The 17,637-nt window shown below is 42.2% G+C and overlaps 1 long non-coding RNA gene across 1 annotated transcript; it reads right to left on the reverse strand.

Moving 5' to 3' along the window:
* Positions 1–2,766: 2,766 nt before the first annotated feature.
* LOC121669303 lies at positions 2,767–17,347 on the reverse strand. Its single transcript, XR_006017699.1, has 3 exons — positions 17,336–17,347; positions 3,222–3,227; positions 2,767–2,989 (listed from the first exon to the last, which is right to left on the reverse strand). It is a non-coding gene; the product is annotated as an uncharacterized LOC121669303 (long non-coding RNA).
* Between the last annotated feature and the right edge of the window lie 290 nt (positions 17,348–17,637).

Here is a 17,637-nt window from a genome sequence, read left to right on the forward strand (position 1 = left end):
ATTTTATGATGCAATTTTAATGATCAATCACAAGACACAAAGTAACACAAAATCATCATAAAGGTCATGGATATTAACTGATAACTGGATATAACTAATCTTATCCAATGAACAAACAAAAGATGCAATTGATTTGTGTGAACCAATCTGGTTGGACAATCTGGTAAACAACAGTAAAATAAAGGGATATAAACTTCTTAGCTAGTATTTCACAAGAATAATTCAGCCAGTTTTTGCACAGAATATAGGTAAGGCTGGAGAAAACGAGGAAGAACAATTAGGCAAATTAATCCCCACCTCTGCAGTGCTGGCTGACCTATGGCAATGGCTGAACCCAAACAAACATTCCAGTGAGCACCGCCTTTGGAAGAGGGATACGTGCAGCAGCTCTCAGTGCTTGTATTTCATCAAGTAAATACTGCAGGGGGTATAATCAGCAGAATTAATTCAGTTAGACTGTGTCAGAGCCTGCCAAAAGCCCGTGCTTGATCGTTCACTTCTTCATGAGCATTGCCAGCAACTGTGTCACTAGTGCTAAGTGGCTTGGGTGCTGCTGGTGCTGCATGAGAAGCCATAGGAATATGCTGAGCTTTGTAAATGTGTCCATTTTATACAGTCCATGAAATTCATGCTAATTGATCTGAAAGAAAAAGCAGCTCCCAATCCATTACCATGTCTTCCAAGTGCCTTTTAGGAACCAGCAAAATCAATATGTTTCTGTAAATAAAATATGAACTATATCTGTGTGGTTATAAATTTGATAAAAAGTGGTCAAATTTAAACTAATAACACCTTAATAAAATACATATCTGTATATTGGCAATTATGTCCCCATGGCCACATTTAACTTGGAAAAAAACAACAAACCTATGAAAACAAATACTTTCTCATGGGTTGGAAGTAGATGATCTTTAAATTCCAAACCAACCTATGATAATTTACTATTATGAGAGGGTTTTGCCTTTATGTTTTGCTGTTTTCTAAATGCATTTTAGTGTTGTTATTTTAATTATATTTTAGCTAGGTTGAAAAAAGGCCTACAAACTTATGCATGAACATAAGGGTCTCAGGCAGTCACCTGTGGCTGCAGCTGTGGGCAGATGTGTCTGGGTTTATGCTATCCTGAGTTGTCCCATGCTCTTAGACTGTAGACCTCTGTGAGCTCAGCTCTGCACCCTAAGTCCAGCGCTCAGCCAAAGAGCTGCAACTTTACCGGCACACATTTTCTGTAGGAGAAGCTTAGTCTTTGTAGACTGGAGACTTGCCCCATTTTTCCAAGCCCAAAGTTAGTCATGCTTCAATGGAACACCTTTCCATGTCGAAATGCTCCCCATGGTGTTCAGGCAGTTTACGGGGTGTGTGCTGGCTGCACCTACCAATGCCCACAGCTCTGGCCAGACCATTAGCTATGATGTCCCAGTGCTTGCTGCCACTTTAATTCAATGCTGCTTTTGACTCTTCTTTCTTAACTTCACAAGAAATGCTGCCAGCTCCTCACTAGTGTGTCCAGCCAAGAGATTAATGTCTTGCAACCATGAAGCAACCTATTACAACACATCTGTTCCTTTGTTGCCCATCATGAAGTACTGTTGGCTCTCAGAAATGAAAAATCCTGTCAGACACTTTTATTTTAGTTTCTCTTATCTATTTTTCACTCCGCAAGTCCCCAGTGACTCTTCCAGTTTAACATTCAATTTGCATCCATTTGTAGCTGAAGAAAAAATTATCTCTGTATTTTCAGTCTGCCAGGTGCCTCTAGACCATGGCACTAATCAGTTTATGGGAAGTTTCAGCTAAGGCTGGCCTGTCACAGATGAAGTTATACAGTTTTTATATAAATGAACGAAGGCCAAAACCACCTCCTTTCTTTGGGCAAGTGGTATTTTGGTTTTGCTCACACCCACTGAAATAAAAGCCACCAATCCACAATGCTAACCCTATTTTATTAAGGCATTGGCTCCAAACTGCCCCCTGAATTTTTTTCAGCCAGTTTAATTCTGTGCTTTCTGCTACAGAACCTCAGCAGAGTTAAAATCCCAAGCTGTCTATTAAGACTTAAAACCCATGAATGCTGAACAGTTTTACACATCAATGCTTTTAAGGTATTATGGTTAGCTACATCACAGAGAAATAACTTGCTGGCTTCATTTCTCTCCTGTGGTATCTAATTTCCACTACACAGTATTTAAACATGTTTATTCAGTTATGGGTTTGATAGTTTTAGAACTGGCATCTCAGTATCATTCACATTTTTAAAGCTACCAGTTGCTATGTTTTCACTACATTTTCCAGACAGGAAAGCAGGTTATTTCTGTATTCATCATGTTCAATCCATCCTATCAAGTTAAGTTCCTCAGTGTAGTGGTTTGGTCCAAAATACTCATTACTGTTTACCTTCTGTGAGATAAGAATTAGGAGGAAAGCAAAGGAGGCACAAAACTTGAAAGAATATAAAGAAGTTTATTAGCAGACCTAAAAGAAGAAAGAGGGGGAAAAAAAATCATACCACACCTTCAGAACACTTCTCCTTCCCCCCATCTTTCTCCCTTCTCCCACTGACAATGTAAAAAGACAGCACTTGAGATGTTCAGTCTGTTTACCACTTCCATAATAACCTTGTTCAGTCCATTTAGGAAGAGGAGTCTCTCTTGTTCATGCTATGAAAACATTATCACAACGAGCCAGCCGCCAAGGTTGGTTCTCTGCTCGCATGTGAGTCCCTTCCCACGACTTGCAGCTTTTCCCACAACTGCTTTCGAGGGTCCACTCTTTAATTACTGGGGTACAATTTTAAGGTTGAGCTGTTCAGAAACAAAAGTTCTCTTCACCCATCTCTGGCAGCATTTCACCTCTAAGAAGAGAGGCCCTTCTCCTTCTGTGGGAGCAAAGGGTCCTCCTCATCCTCATCTTTAGGGCTATCTCTGGGGGCATGTCTAGGAACAGAGATCTTCTCTTCCATTTGGAGCAAGAGTCCTCATCACTTCCATCTCTCCCTGTTCAAACTTCTCATCAAATTACAGCTGCTTCAGCATCTGCCTATCTCAGCGCAGGTGCTTTTGCTCACAAGTACAAGTTGAATGCTCCACCCCCCCGCCTTCATGAAATTACAGCGGGTACTCTGATGCATCATAGCTTTACAACAGAATTTCAGCTTTAAGCATCTCCTCTTTCTTCTCCCTCAGGTTTTCAGCTCTTCACAGTACTAAAAGGGTTAATCTCACCTAGGCCTTGCAGCTGGAATGTCGCTTATCACTGTTGGTCAGATGATCTTTTGCTGGACCGCGGTGCAGCTTTAGCTGAATCTTGGCTGCACTGGAGAGGGGGGGGGAGCCAGGCCAGTCCGTCTGCCCATAGCAGGGCTGTGGGGGGGTTCTGCAGGTGGAACAGGGCCCATCAGCTCCAGGATGGCTGTGGCCTGGCCCGGCCTGGCCCGAGCAGGGCCTGGGCTGGGCCTGCTGGCCCCCACACGGGGCCCACAGCCACCTGTCCCAGCACCGGAAATGAGAGAGGGCTCTGCCCGGGGTGTGTCTGTTCTTAAATGTGGATCACAGAGGCGGTCAGAATTTAAGTGGCTTAAAAAATTGTCCATAATCAAACTGGCCAGCTGATAGGTTCTGCCAGGTCATAGAGGAGCTGTAAGTACCCCTTTGCAAGAACATCACTTCCGGGACTATGCTTTGCTTACCCATGACACTCAGTGAAATAAAAATTCCCAAGTGGTAGTTTCTTGAAAAGGTGTTTTCCAAAAAGATTGAAAAAACATGACTTGTGCTCTGGTTTCAGAGCCCTGGCAATAATTTAGGCAGCAAAAGTGGAACAAGATAACTCCCCAGTAATTTTTCCCTTGTAAGTAGTGTAGAAATATAGGATAAATTAAGTTGAAGGTTACTTGGGATTGGAGCTTATATGGCCCATTCCCAGAATTAGGAACTATTCTCTTTTGATGTCATCTTTCTTAGAAAAAGTAAAATTAAGCAGAAGAAGATTTATAAAGGCATAAATTATGAACTTGTAATAGGATTATAGTTTGTCTGGTATTAGTCCTTTGAAAATTCACCTGTGTCCTGAAAAGTATAAACTGCCCCTCCAGAAGAGCACCTTCTGATCAGAAGGAGCAGACAGATACAATTGTGCCTGGTAATGTTCAGCTTCTCTCACAGTGGTTCCAATTTAATGCCTCTTCAGGGTTTTTGTCCCCTTGCCTATATTTCAGAGAAACAAGACAATGTTTGTTTTATCTTGCAACCCTGCAATAAAAATAAATTATTTGTAAGCATCACTTAGTATCACTTTTGGCACCGTATGCCTTTTTCTGTGCTCAGCATAAATCAGTGAATGCTTCATTTTTTAAATTTTAATATTCCTATGATCACAGAGTCACATAATCATTGATATTGGAAAAGGGTCCAAGATTATCAAGTCCAAAATTTGACCAATCATCACCTCGTCAACTAGACCATAGCACTAAGTGCCATGTCCAGTCTTGAACACCTCCAGGGGTGATGAGTCACCTATTTCTCTGACAGTTCCAATGTTTAACAACCCTTTCTGTGAAAAAATTCCTTCTGAGGTCGAACCGGAACCTCCCCTGAGGTGCAACTTGAGGCCATGTCCTCTTTTCCTGCCATTTGCTGCCTGGGTGAAGAGCCCAGCCCAACCTGGCTACTCCGTTCTGTCAGGGAGTTGTAGAGAGTGATAAGGTCTCCCTTGGGCCTCCTTTTCTCCAGGCTAAACTGCCTAGCAGAAACACTTTCCATTGTTCCTGCAAATAATCCCTCAGCTGTTGTGCATCCTACAGTGTTTGCAAATATTTGCAAAGCAATGAACTGTAGTTCTTGTTTCAGCATCTTTATTCACTGGATGCACACAGGCCTGACATTGGCTGTGTGTAGAGTTTTCTCCAGTCCTCTGTAGGACTCATTTTCATCCTTGCTGCCACATGCCTCCTTTATTTGTAGCTGTCTTGTGTCCTGTTTACTGTGGTTTTCCAAAGCCTCGTGAGGCTGTGGACAGGCCAAGTGGGCTCAGAATTTCCTCAGTGAGTAAGAGCAAATAGTGACAGGACAGGAGGGAATGGATTCAAACTGACTGAGAGTGGGTTTAGATTAAATGTTAGGAAAAAATTATTTTCAGTGGGAGTGGTGAGACATTGCAACAGGTTGCCCGGAGAAGTTGTGGATGCCCCGTCCCTGGATGTTTTCAACACGAGGTTGGATGGGGCTCTGAGCAACCTGGTCTAGGAGAAGTTCTCCCTGTCCACAGCAGAAAGGTTGGAACAAGATGATCTTTAAGGTCCCTTCCAACTCAGGCCATTCCATGATTCTATGAGGTTGGAGTTCAGAAATCAGGGCCAGTGTCAGAGTGGTGACCAGGTGATGGAGCTCTGTCTCACAAGTAGGTATCACAGATGTGATAACCCTGTTGTCAGATGAATTAGAGCACTAATCACTGCCATTAGCACCAGTGTGCCTTTCTTTTCTTGCCAAATTCTAATGGCTTCCTAAGTGATTATTCCTGAACTCTTCCAACAGTTTCTTTAGGGGGGACTTATCTGGTCAAAGAGAACTCTGCAGCAAAGATAGCTACAACAGTGTTAGTGATTTAGACTGTGCAATTACAGAAAATACACACTTCTAGGGTGTACTTCACCTTACTCTAAGGTGGTTTCCTTAAATAGATTAGACATATTCCAGAAAATCCTTCTCTCCGGTGCCTGTACAAACCATTCGGGGAAACAGGAACAACCTAGGTATCTGAAATCAAGTAAGGTCTATTAGTATTTCCAGATTTCTTTGAAGGACTCACAGCAAAATATGGCATATAGTCTTATATCAGTAGTACATTTGTGGTGATGCGACTTTTTTTTTATTGCATTTTTATATGTTCTCTGTACCCCGATGGTTCATCCCTACCTTCCCCACTCCCACTCCCAGTTGGTTTGCCCTAGACCCATGCTGCTCCCCTGGTGCTCCCTATATGGTTATTCTCCTCCCCTTGTTCTGGCTCTTTCCCTATCAATCACCCAAACCCCTCCCATTGCTCCCGAAAGTTCAGTGTCCATCACCTGAAACCTCCCAGTTTACCCTTATATGGTCCCCGTCAATCCCCCGAGGTCCTGCCCCTCTGGATACCTCCCCCTTTGGAAAGCCCTTAAACCTCAATGCCCAATTGAGGCATGTGATCCCTTTCCCTCCACCCCTTGAGGCTATTGGCCTAAGTGAATGTCTATCCCCGTCCCTATCCCTCCCCTAAGGACCTCTACTGGTCCCCTGTTAAGCCCTCCCAATGGTAATGTCTCCCCTTATTAGGTATCACCCAGAGTTGCTTGAAGCTTGTTCTCTGAGGAGACCATTCAATAAACTTGGATTATCTCCTGTGGCAAGCCTCCTTGCTACTTTTTATCCTCTCCCTCGTCCGGATTGATGACAGCCACTGTGCCTGGAGCTTCAGCTCCCCTGGGTTGAGCTGAACTCCAGGGGAGCAGCTTCAAAGCCAAGAGCCTCCAGCTGCTCCCCGCTCCTGCCGCACACCGCTGGAGCCAGCCTGGACAGTGGTCAGTGGGGGTCATTGCAACATACGTTCTTTCATGTTTTCACTTCTCTCAAACCTTCTGTGTTTCAATTTTTTGACATGGAATGCAGAATGTGCAGGGTTTGTATAATAAGCAGATCTCCTACCCACTGTAGCTGAAAAAGTTGAACACGTGAGTGTCAGGACCAGATATGTAGAAAAATAAAATTACTTTCTGCATATCTTCTGTTTTGATGATGCCTGTGACTTGAAGGGGCAGCATAGGGCACTGTTTAAAATCTGTCCAGCTGTGCTTCACATTTCAAAGAGTATTTGTTATATCCCTGCTATGCCTGGTGTTCAGTGATCAGCCTGGAGAAGAAAAAGCTTCATGGTAACCTAATTGTGGCCTTCCAGTCCCTGAAGAGAGTTCACAGGAAAGATGGAGAAAGACTATGTACAAGAGCATGGAGTTACAGGACAAGGGGGAATGGCTTCAAACTAACAGAGAGTGGGTTTAGATCAGATATTACAAAGAATTTCCTTGCTGGGAGGATGGTGAGACCCTGGCACACATTGCCCAGAGAAGCTGTGGCTGCCCCATCCCTGCAAGTGTTCAAGGTCAGGTTGGGTGGAGCTCTGAACAACCTGGTCTAGAGGAAGGTGTCCCTGCCCATGGCAGGAGGCTGGAACCAGATGACCCATAAGGTCCCTTTCAACACAGACCATTCCATAATTCTAAGAGATTTGCAGCAAATATGCTGCAAATTCAGCTAACTGGGCATGACAACAGTAAGAGCTACACTCTTCCTGGGGAGGGGGAAGAAAAAGCCCCTGGCCCCTTTTGCCTACCTGTGCTATTTCCAGTCTGGTCCTAAAGCTTTACAGGAGGGGTTTGCAATGTCTTCAGTGTAAGAGAATTGTTGGGGGAACCATGAATGTGCCAAGACCCTTCCCTGCTGAGAGGAGTGGAGGATTTCTTGCCCAGAGAAAGGGAGGGTAGACGGGGGGGCCTTTTGTCTTTTCTGCTTCACCAGCAGCAGAACAGCAGTCGGGTAACTATCTACAGCACAAGCAGTCCAATTAACTTCTCACTCTGCTGGAAGCGTGACAAGAAAAGGGGAAGAATGTTCTAGAACACAAAAAGAGACAGATGGTCTGTTAAAAAAAATTAGCGGCAGCAAATCTCTCTAAAAGGCAGTTGGGATTTACCCAGAAAGAAACTGAAAGAGCCAGAGGAAACCAAATTACTGCTGCTGTTCCAATTTTATGGATGCACAGTTGGGTGAACCTTCAAAATAGAGGGCCAGAGTCTTCCCTGCATGTGTTTCAGTAGAGATGCCAGTAGTGAATTTAGCAATCAATCAGCAGTCAAGGCAAGGCGGTCCAAATGTAATGTTTGTATTGAATTTTCTGGGCAGGGGTAAGATGAGGCTGAGGGTTTTCTCTCTCTTTCCTTTTCTCGTGTCTCAAATTTAACTGTTGGAAGATTCTCAAAGCAATACATCTGTGAATAAGGTAGATGGGATGCTGAGAAGTAGAAGTTTATTAAAGCTATTGGATTGTGCAGGTAACTGATTAGGAATCCCATCCAAATACTGTATTTCCCTTTGGCCTGTGCTAAATGCTGAGACAGGGAGGATTTTCCCATTTCTGCAGAACTACCAAGGCCCTGTTTCTGCTCCTAGTGTTTTAATTCCAGTAGGTAAAGCATATTAACAAGAACAGCAGTCTCTCAAAGGGAAAAAAACTGTTGAATTCTGTGACAATTACATTTGCTTCATTGCAACGAGGTTCACCATGCCAGTATGTATAAAACAAGATGCAAGTGGCAAAGCTGTCATCCATGCTTGCACAAAGGCCAACTTCTAAATCAGCAGCAAATGGTCAGAATGAGAGCCTTGTGGCTCAGATCAGAAAAGGTGGCACTGGTTGCTAGGGCAGCATGGACAGTATTGAAGGATGGTGAATGAATAAAATATGTTCGGGAATTTAGTTACTGGTGCTGGAGAAGAAACTGGGGAAACCTTGTGGAAGGTCACTGAGCCATCACATGTGTAATGGGAACTTTTAGAGGACAGAATCGAACCCTTTATTTTTTTCAAACACAGGATAGAATTGAAAAGGTAGAGCCTGTGCACAAACCAAAGATGCCACAGCCACCTGCTATGATGATCATCAAATCCTGCAATGGGTCACACTGAAAGGGACCACAGTGGGTTATCTCGTCCAATCCCCCTGCTCATGCAGGTTCATCCCAGAGCACACGTCACAGGATTGTGTCCACATGGTTCTGGATATCTCCAGTGAGGGCCTCCACACCCTCTCTGGGTGATCTGTTCCAGTGCTCGGTCACTGCACAGTGAATTTCTTCCTCATGTTCAGGTGGAACTTCCTGGGCATCAGTTTCTGCCCAGGGCCTCTTGTGCCATTGTTGGGCACCACCGAGCAGAGCCTGGTCCATGCTCTGACCCCTCCCTGCAGACACTGACAGACATGGATGGGGTCCCCTCTCAGTCACTGAGTGACTCAGCAGAAGTCAGTATCTCCAGGCATTGGGTCTGCCTAGGCAAGGTGCACAGGACTGCTTTGTGATTATCTTAAGAAGAATTTCCCATTTTGGTCCAGTGACCTGTGTTAGTTCTCCTGTGCATGGTATCTTGGTTATAAGGCCTTTTTGTACATTGCCTTTCTAGAGAAGTCTAACCAGTCGCACAAAGACAGGCTGTTTCTAGAGGAATGCAGTCAGGGGCAAGTACTTGCAATTGCCTTTTAACTTCACCAGTAAAAAAGAAATTACTGTTTCACATTTCAATACTTCATCACACCAACCAGTCCTCAAAAATAAAGCACCATGTGTGGGTTACCTGCTTACCTCAACTGAGAAACTTTAACTGGAGAGGAAGAATTGGGGATGCTGAAGATGAATCTCACAGCAGCAAGGGCCACGGAAGCAATACTTAGGAAGCTCAGAAGATGGAAAGTGAAACAAGTCGTGGAGGTACACTGAAACTGGTGTTGCTCTAGCTGTATTTGCTGACAGACCACAAATCAATTCACAGTGAATTTGCAATCCCAGTTAACGCATGAGGCAAAGAACCAGGTTCTCACTACCTGAAACCTGATATGGAAAACTGTTCCTTAGAAAGAGCACAGTCTCTCTGGGGATTTTAATATTCACATGTAATCCTGGCATCAGCATGCTTGCCAAAGAAAGTGCATTTTCTTGGACAAGCATCACTTTATAGTCTTCAATACAAATACAGGGGTCGTATCACTTTGTGTCTGTTCTTTATTCTTTACTCTGCTGTACCATGCACAGACAAAGACAGAAGGAATTAACTCTTTGAAGACATTAAGCAGCATTTTCTCTGGAAATATTGACTTAGATTTGAAGAGATAGGGCAGGGAACCAACAAAAGCTGCCACAGAGCAGAGTGAGCAGCAGGGCTCAGTACAATAGGAATGGGTGGAGTTAGAGGACTGATACTCTTTCTCTATCCTTCAAGTCTGGCTGGGAAAAAAAAGACACACAAGATGAAAAAGGAATCTCTCATCTGTCAAGTGACCTGGGAGACCGTGAGACAAGTCTGGAATTCCTACCTATTAACGAGGTTGTGATCAGCTCTGCCCTCAGCTAGATTCTGACAGACTTTCCAGATAAGTGAAAGTCAAATCAGAATTGGCTTTATGAGACAAAGTCCTGTTTCTGTTTCTGACATTAGGACCTCATATCTATTCTATTATTGTTCATGTGAAAAAGAACCAAACTTGACCATCACTAGAACAAGGACATGTACACATGGCTACATTCTCCTTTGCCTCCCCCTGCAAAACTTGTTCCAGAATGTGCTTCATCCTGCCATGTAAATATGGCTGCCTTTGTATGTCCTTAGGTTAAATTTTGATTCAGAACAATTTTAATGAAATCAAGCTGCCTAAAGCTTTGTTCTGTTTTCTCTCTCAAGATTTTAATCTCTCCAGTTTCATTATAACAAGACTAAATGTACGTGCCTAAATGTGACATTTCTAAAGCTCTAAAGCAGACTGAAACACCTTTTGAGACAGAAAGCAGTCGTCTGAAAATGCTGATCTACATTTCTGGCCAAGAAGGAACAATAACTCTGTGCTTTCCCAGCATCAGTTCACTCCAGCACCAGTTCACAGCACAGGACTTATTTGATTTTCACTGATTGCCAGCAGCCTCAAGGGGCCAGCTGCTTTAGCAGCTGGAGACCAGCCAGGAGTAAAGTGGCCCTGGCCACCAGCCCCCGTGCTGATGGCAGGAGAAGGAGGTGCACAAACTACTGCAACAACTGCTCAAAGATTGCTGAAATGGGGCAGAAAACCAGCAGCTGCCAGCTACTCTAGTTTTAAGGTCAGCTTTGACCCAGCAAACTGATGCAAAACTGTCCTCCTCCTTTGGTGGATCTAGCTCCATGCATGAGCTTCCTTACACTTCTTTTCCCCTTATCTTATTATACTGGAAGCGTAAAGTGGTTGGCTGTAAGGAAAAAAAAAGCCTCCAATATATTTGCTTACTTTCTAAAATCAATTCAACTTAAAATTTGTTTGTTTTCTGCATGTGTACTTAACTTCCTTTTCTCCAGGGGATAAAGCCAGTAGAAGGGTACTTGTGGTGCTTTCTTAACAATATATGAGGTTATTTTAAGGGTCAAAGTAGCTTTCCTTTTGAATGCCACACTTTGGAGTAAAAATAAAAAGCCTCTTTTCTAGTATTATAGGCACACTTAAATATTATTTTCCTTGAACTTCCAGTTATTAGTAAAAGTGGCATTCTCACACTAAAAGATGTTACAAAGCAGCTATGGGTCAATTGACAACAGCAGACTTATACCAAAACAACATTTAAACAGGAAGTTGTGTGTACTTCAGCAGATTCTTAGTAAATCACCTGATAAATTACCCTGTTGTAGCTAAGCTGGGTGAAATTGTTTCAAAACATATTTGCCCAAATTTCATCTTTTGCAATAAACCTTCTGCAGGCCTCCAGTAAAAACACTTTTTTTGCCTTTTTGTCTCAAACCTGTATATTAAACGTGTTGCTAGAACTCTGGCCAAAACCTGAAAAATGCAAGTCTCATTTTTAGTAGAAATACAATAGCAACAGTACTGAACTGTTCTGCAGTATCAACAGTGCTTAAATCTATTCAGTTAGCTGCCTTCATACGTCTCTAGATAAATACTCTTGAAATAAAATTTTACCATTAGTTGTTATAGGCTAGGGGATTTGCTTGTACCTGAATTTATTTTTGTGACAGTTATTTGACCTAAGTGAAAAAAGCCCCTCTATACATACAAGAAGTGGGTTTTGTCAATGGGTAGTTTGAATAAGATCTTTTCATCCTTTTCAGAAGGATTATTATACATAAATATTTTACAAAATAACCTAGTCCATTAACAATTTAAGGTTCAATGTGTGTGCTTTGATAAATACTATAAACATTCTAAAAAGTTATTCAAAAGAAGATAATGAAATGCCAGATTTTGCACATTTTCAAAATTTGAATATTAAAAGATGTGTTTTGTTAACGACAATTGATTTATGCTGATTCAGGAGTTGGCCCATATGGATATTTTCCATGTGTGTTCCCATAAGTTCAAAGATACTGTTGAAAAATTCTTAAATGGAAAAACATCACAGTATAAATAGATGACTTCTTTCCCTCACCTATGCACATACAAAACCAAGGTAAATATGGAAAATGCACTTTCTAAATACGTAAACACACTTAGATGTAAAATCTAAGGCTTTGTGCACCTAGACAGATGAAATCCTGAGCACCTTTGGGATCCTAACATTTCTAAATACCTTTGTTGTCAGAGGAAACCTATACTTTCGAGCAACCCTTCACATCAGTCTATGTGCACTTCAAAGGTTTCTGTCTACCTTTTGAAGTGCACTATCCATATCCAACACTAAAGCTTTTCTAAGTGGAGACTGGCAGCTGCAAAAATAGACTGTAAATCTGGTTTCAGCCAGACTGTAAGTAGATTTAAAGACATATTTTAAAAAGTCCTGAGAGCCTGTCTTGATTACGGTGCCAAGAATTTCTACCTTGACATTTTCACTCAGTAACTCCTTTCCCTAGTGGCCCATCAGAAACCTCTCTGCTCCTCATCACCTCCCCTTAATGCTTCTTAAGACAAAACAGGGCTGGAGATGAAGTCCCTGATGTATAATGCCTCCAATGAAAGGCTGGAGAAAATGGTCAAGGCATTATCTGTAGATAAAAACACAAGTATTCTTTCCACATGCTGCTGTGTGGACGGTAATAGGAACAAGATAAACGCTGTGTGCTTGTGTCTGTAATTCTGTTATAGAAAGCAGCTGCTGTGGACTGCGTTCTTCCATTCTTACTCAGAAGCTTCCTCTGCTGCTTCTGTGCTCTGCACTGGAGTCTTCAGTCCACAGCATTTTGAAGGTACAGAACAGCACTAGGAAACTGGGAACCTAAGTCACTTCTTTCTGTACCATTAGATGTCAAAATGCTTTACAAAGGCACCAGATGTAGTTACTTCACAATACAGCTGTAAAAATAAAGGTACGTCATAGACACACACAATCTCTTTGAGGTTGAATTGATCTCTTTAAGCCCACCAAGGACACCAGTGTCAGAGCAAGGAACAGGACCTTGCAGTGTAGGTGCCCAAAAAATTATTACACCAATGAATCCGTGGTGGTTTTTTAGTCTATGGCATCTGGTATTCATAAAGAACACAGGTATTTGTTACAGCTTGAAGTTTCTCATTTGAACGTCTCAAATCCTGGCCTTCTGAACCCAAACACCATACAGTGACTGTCAGCCTTTTCCATAAAATGAGTCTCTGTTACTACATAAACCATTTTGAGAATGTTTTCCTCTGTAGAAGCAGATGGGATTTTTGCAAAGCACCTACCAATGACCATCAACAGGAAAAACATGTCTCATTTATTGAGACTGAAAGAGCAAAAGAACTTCAGGATCCCTCTTTCTCAGAGTTTGGTTTAATGTTGTATTTAAGTCTGTTATGGTTCTCTATTTGATTGTGATGTTTGGCGCAGTTAGAATCAGCATATTCTGGAAATGTACAATTATTTTGAGCTAGATCACCTTAACAGACCTTTGAAGGAATGATGTCAGATAACTTTGTAATATATGGGGCCCACTTACATTGAGCTTGTCAAAATTTTAAATGGATGAATGTCAGTGCTGGCAGGAGACTTGGCTTCTTCCTGGAAGAGTATTTTATTTTGGTTTACGTAGCAAAAGAGAAGGAAAATGAGAAGAGCAGTTAAGACACTCTGGGTAAACCCAAAATAGTTTGAAAATACCCAGGGAAGGTTGATGAGATATTGAAGTGTTGCTGTTTTTTCCTAAGATGAGAAGAAGAAATTATTGCTTTTGATACCTCTGCCAGTAGCTTGAAGCTCTTGCTTCTCATTCCTTCCTGATCAGTGTTTTAGAGAAACTGTTCCAGTTCCTTCCTGTGCTCTTACTGATTCCATTTTTGGTAGAGCTCTATAGCAGTGCAGGATTTATCCCAAATTAAAGCACTTGCAAAGACAGTGTATTACATTCACTAAAGCTTTGGCTTACTTTTCAAGATTTACTGTGAGGTTTTAATATAACTATGGAAAAACAAGTCTGCCTCGTTTTTTGTTTATCCTTTATATTTAGCATTACAAAATCCATATAGTGTTTAGTCCTGTAGTGTTTTCATAGAAAAAAAAGTCTTAATGTTTAAACAGTACAGAATAACTTAGCGATATTAGTATTTGCATTTTTAATAAGTAGTGTCATGATGCCCAAGACTTGCTACTGAAAATTAATTTTCAATGAAGAAATTATTTACAGTAAGAATACACTGGAGGAACAGTAACATCTGGCTTAATTCTTTGATTTCCATTCTGATAAGGCTGTAAAATCTAATAAAATTAGTAACAAAAAAGCAAGCATCCTAGAATGTTTGGAGAGGTGGAACCTCTGTACTATAACTGCCTTGTCTAGATCTGCTTTCCAGTGTATTTATTGCATTAAAATGTAACAGTTCACAGTAATGGAGAGGTGTTGTTTTTTCCTTTAAAAAAAATTATAGGACACCCACTCACCCTGTGCCTGCTAAGCTGTGCAGCTTCTCCCAGAAAGGGATCAAGCCATTTCAATATCTCTTAGCCCTTGTTCTCTGCTGCAGCCACCGAAGGCTTGCTTCATCTCCTTGGTGCACTTCCAGAGAAACATCTCATCTCCATACTTCTCTTGGATCTGTTGGTGTCCTTGATTTTCCCATGCTTTCCTGTTACTCCCTAACCTAAGTATTGTGAGCCATCCTCTCCCCTAAAGTCCTCTTTTTGTTAGAGTAGGTACAGGGTATTAGTTGTGGGACCAGGGCTCTCAGCCAGGCCATCCGCCCTTCTAAACTGGGGGCTGGGATCTTGGCACAGGAAAAATGTGGACCTGTTGGAGCCAGTCCAGAGGAGACACCAAGATGATCAGAGGGCTGGAGCACTTCTCCTTTGAGAAAAGGCTGAGAGAATTGGGATTGTTCAGCCTGGAAAAGAGAAGGCTTTGGGGTGATCTAATTGTGGCCTTCCAGTACCTGAAGGGAGCCCACAGGAAAGATGGAGAGGGACTATTTACAAGGGCCTGGAGTGACAGGACAGAGGGGAATGGCTTCAAACTGACAGAGAGTAGGTTTAGATTAAATGTTAAAATTCTTCCCTGTGAGGGTGGTAAGGCTCTGGAACAGGTTGTCCAGAGAAGCTGTGTCTGCCCCATCGCTGGAAGTGTTCAAGGCCAGGTTGGATTGGGGTCTGAGCAACTTGGTCTGGTGGAAGGTGTCCCTGCCCATGGCAGTGGGGTTGGAACTAAATGATCTTTAAGGTCCCTTCCGATCCAAATCATTCTGTGATTCTACGATTTTCAAGCTCATGTCTGAAAACGCACATGCATATATATGTGCACGTATGTGCAACATGCCCTGTGTAATTCAGGTGAGTTCCTCTCAGCTTGACATTATCTCTGTAAGGCCTGTGCAGAGCTCAGCAGGCAGGGAGGGGGAGCAAGAGGCTATGGAAAACAACATCTCCCATGCTTGGGGGATGGGCTGTAATTAGAATTTTACTGAACTCCAGCTGATTTTACCAAACTCAAGTGAGTTGTGTCCAGCACATGTTCAGTGCCCTTGTACTGTAGAATGGGCAGTATGATGAGCTGGAACGTGAGCCCATAAGCCCACCCAGCTTTGCCAGGGGGTTTACTAGAAGTGGTAGGATACCACAGCTCTACAACTGCTCCAGCAAACCAGGGTATATCCATTCTCTCCCATGAGCTCCAGTCGAGGCTGCACACATGACTGGCCCTAAGCATGTGTCAAAGCCTTGCTCTCTCTTTAGCAAGCAATTGATATGTATATTTTTAATAAAAATTATGCAATAAAGTGAAGGAAGCACTAAGCTGTTTTGTTGAATAACAAGCCTGAAATAATTTCCTGGGTTAAGGAGAGAGGTTAAGAATGAAGTACACCCTTGGACAGAAAGTAAATGCCTAGAAGTTAAGCAGTGATTCACCACAGAGACAGGGAGGGTAGTCTGATGATTTGCATCATCTAAGACATGTTACTGGTACAGCCTGTAATGAACCAACTCTTTGGGGATGGGAGTCAAGATCCACGATCTCCATATTCCCTGAAGAATGTCTCATAGAATCTTTGTAGAGTTTTTAAATATCCCTTTCCAGGTTTTGTGCCTGCTGGAAAGCTTTGCTTATTCAGCATCTGGAGGTGTCAGCTTCAAAAACGATGGCTTAGCCCAGGGGCTTAGCAATTAGACCCTGATCCATTAAGATACTCTATCTAAGAGCTCTCTGAACCCACTCCTTGCTCCCTCCCCAGTGCAGTAGCAAGGAAAGTAAGTAATGTGCTTTTCACCTTAATGGTATTTCAAATGAAACATGCAGTTAAGCAGATTCATATTTGCAGGATTCCTTCACATTTCAATTTATTTGAAGAATTCCTTCTCTTCTTTAAGTTTTTAATTATTCCTTGTTTTTTCCTACATTTTACAGCTAATGCTTTAGTATTACTGTCACAATTGTTTTGAAATTTTCCAATCCTGGTAGGTATTTTTGCATTGCACAGAAAAACGTGAACTCTGGACCATTTCCACAAGAGATACTCTGTCATAATCCATGATAATTCTGGTAGAGCAGGAGAAATCAGCAGGCTAGTCCTAGTCAATACATTGGAGAGAAATTGATTACAAATATGTGTCATTAATTTATGCCGGTAGAGGGTTTGTTTATTCTGAAAATTGAGACCTCAGACTGGGCTATGTTTTAATAAGCACTAACAAAATGCTGTGTTTTTTTAAAAATACTCTCAAAAGTGCCAGACATGGTGTGATTCTTGGGGCTGTCCTGTACAGGGCTGAGACTAGGACTTCAGAGATCCTTGTGGGTCTCTTCCAACTCAGGATATTCCGTGATTCTCTGATTCCATGGTGAAGTTGTACAGCTCATGAACAGAACTCATGACCTTGGGCATGGCCTACAATGATGGTTCCCCAAATGTGCTCATCATCAGGGATATCTCAAAATCCTTTCCTGAATCCATTTGGAAAAATGGTGGCAATGCTAAAATTTCACCAAAGAAGAAAAAGAATTCAATAAAATTCACAAATAAATGCCATAACCCGAAAGGGTAAAATACAAACATTTTGCTTTAGTGACTGTATTTTAGTCAGTACCTAGTGAGAACATGCTGGGTGTGATGGGTATAGATTGTGGTTACAGCCAGTGTGACAGCACATACTGTGCCTGGAGACACTGATGTTTCCCAAAGCCCCCCAGTCAGAAACATGGCTCAGCCTGCTCTGGCTTGAGCATCATCCTTTTCCTGTTCCCTCCTCTTCAGGAGAAACAAGTACCTGTAAACTCAGGAATTGTCTAGAGCAGGATTGAAACAGTCACCTCTCTGTTGATCCCTCAGTGGGTCACAGAGAGGCAAACACAAAAGCACTTTAATCTCATTTGCATTTTATGTCATCAGAATGTCTCTAGGGTCTCTAACACATTGCACTATAACTAATCCTAAAAGTTAAAAAAAAAAAAAGTAGGGCAAGCCCTG

This window comes from Corvus kubaryi, unplaced genomic scaffold (genome assembly GCF_017639235.1).
Source record: "Corvus kubaryi isolate FWS band 111438036 unplaced genomic scaffold, C.kubaryi_AGA036_p1.0 37391, whole genome shotgun sequence".
Taxonomy (NCBI): domain Eukaryota; kingdom Metazoa; phylum Chordata; class Aves; order Passeriformes; family Corvidae; genus Corvus; species Corvus kubaryi.